Below are 2589 nucleotides of genomic sequence, written 5' to 3' on the forward strand. Positions count from 1 at the left end.
TAGTTTTCTTTAGAAGTAGTCGGGGTCGTAACTTGCTACAGCCATGAAATCTCAACATGGCTCTACCTCTACAAACCTGAAATTCCCAAACCAGCAGCCATCCCAGCAGGTAGGTAGGGGAATTCTCACCACTCCCCAACTAAGATAAAGAAATATAATTAACAACTACTGAGAAAAGGGGGATTAATCTTCCTCAGGAATGATCCAATACCAGATGATCAGCTCAAGAAACATACACATACACAGCACACTGAATGGAGTCAGCAGATTGTATTTATATGTTTATCCATTTATTGGATGCAACAACAACATTTAAAGAAAAAAGGTTGTAAATTTGAGAAAGAGCAAGGGAAAGGGCAGACATGGGAGGCATAGGAGGGAGAAGTGGGAGGGGAAAATTAGGCAAATATATATATATATATATATATATATATATATATATATATATATATATTTTACATAAAAGGTCATTTTAAATACAGTTCAATTATTTTTTAAAAGTACAAATTAGGAAAATCATTTCCTGGGATTTTTTACTCTTTTATTTTTCATGCAGGATTCAAAGAGCTCTGCAGAATATGGTTGGCACTGCTCCCTGTACAAAAGTCTTTCCTCTTCTTCTCTTTTCTTGTCTTTTCTTTTTCTTCTCTTCTTTCTAACACTTCTGTGTACTATAGCCCCATTTTACAGAAATATGATTTTTCATCTTTTTTGTTTCGTTATTTATTTATTATTTGCTTATTTATTCATTTTATTTTATTTGTGATTTTTCATCTTAGAAGAATAGAATGTAGACTGGTGGTTTACTTAATAGTAAAGCATTTGCCTAGCATGTGCAGAGCCCTATGTTCAGTTCTAACCACCCTCCCCCTCCACCCACACACAGACAAGGGGATCTTGCTATAATAATGGTTAAAGAACAAGAGGCTTAGTGTGGTGGTATTTTATTCATGCTCTAACAAATAGAGTTTGCCTGAGCAGGGGAGAGGGCCTACATTGGAGGGTAGAAAGGAGAAAGGGAGAGATGAGATAATTACCTTCTAATAAATGAAAAGTAATTTAAAAATCTCCAAGAAACACTCAATTAGTAAGTGTGATAGATACATTAAAACTAGAACTGCATTCTTCCTTCCAAATTATCACTGAGTTAGAATTTTTATGCTTATACGTTCCCTCTGATCTGCATTGAGAATAGTGCTGTGTTTGTCTTGTTTATCATGGTAATCTCCATACCTGACAAATAGTAGGCCCTCAGTTTATGTTGGAAGGAAAAATAAAGAAAGAAGGTGAGAGAAGAGGAGGGGAGGGAATGTAATAGGAGGGGCTATAGTACATAGAAGTGTTAGAAAGAAGAGAAGAAAAATAAAAGACAAAGCAAGGGAAGAAGAGGAAAGACATTTGTAAAGGGAGCAGTGCCAACCATTTTCTGCAAAGGTCTTTGAATCCTGCATGTAAGCAGACATGGTCTAAGAACACACAGACTAGCTGCCAGCTCTGATTGGACCAAGAGCTGCTCCCTGAGACACAGACTCCACCAGCTCTGATTGGACCAAGAGGTAAGCCTTTGTTCTCTTAGCTGATCACCCCAGCCTCTAGGCTTTAGGTCCAGGGGAACAATCATATGCCCCCACACTACCATGTATTGCAGTCCCAGTTTCAGGCCAGCAGGCAAGACTACTTTTTGGCAGATCAGACTACCACCATCCCCCACTAGACCCTGTATCCTACAAGCCCCACCCCATCCCCCAAAGCCAGCCATCTGTAGTTGGAGAGCTTCTCTCTAGGTGCCATCAAGCCCCCGTGGTCCCATAACCCATGTATAAAATAACCATTCAGATGCTTATATTACTTATAAACTGTACGGCCATGGCAGGCTTCTTGTTATCTAGTTCTTATATCTTAAATTAAACTATTTCTGTTAGTCTATAAGTTGCCATATGGCTCGTGACTTACCAGTACCTTACATCTTTCTTGTCATGGCGGTAGCTGGCAGTGTTTCTCTGCCCCAGCCTTCACTTTCCAGAATTCTCCTCCTCCTTGTCCCGCCTACCCTATCCTTCCTGCCTGGCTACTGGCCAATCAGCACTTTATTTATTTTAACCAATCAGAGCAACACATTTGACATACAGAACATTCCACAGCACCCATCCTCCAAGATGACAGCTGCTCCTTGAGACATAGACTCCACCAGCTCTGATTGGACCAAGAGCTCCCATTGGACCAAGAGTGCTGATTGGACCAAAAGAGGCTCCTTCAGATGCAGATACCGTTTGCACTAATTGAAGGAAGAGATGGGTAGATGCCAATGAAAATATACATTCAACAACAAAAACAGCATATGTCACCACCAGAATGTAGTGGTTCTACATCAGCAAGATGTGAACACTCAAACACAGAAGAAGCAGAAGGAATCAACTTTTAAAATTGACTTTAAGAACATGATAGAGGCCTTTAAAGAGGAAATGGAAAGTTCCCTTAAAGAAATCAAGGAACAAACAAACAAAAAGTTGGAAGAAATAAAAAAAAAAATCCATTAAAGAAAGCCAAGAAATTAAAAAAAAAAAAAGCATTCAAACAGGTGAAGAAAAC

This window comes from Onychomys torridus, chromosome X (genome assembly GCF_903995425.1).
Source record: "Onychomys torridus chromosome X, mOncTor1.1, whole genome shotgun sequence".
Taxonomy (NCBI): Eukaryota; Metazoa; Chordata; class Mammalia; order Rodentia; family Cricetidae; genus Onychomys; species Onychomys torridus.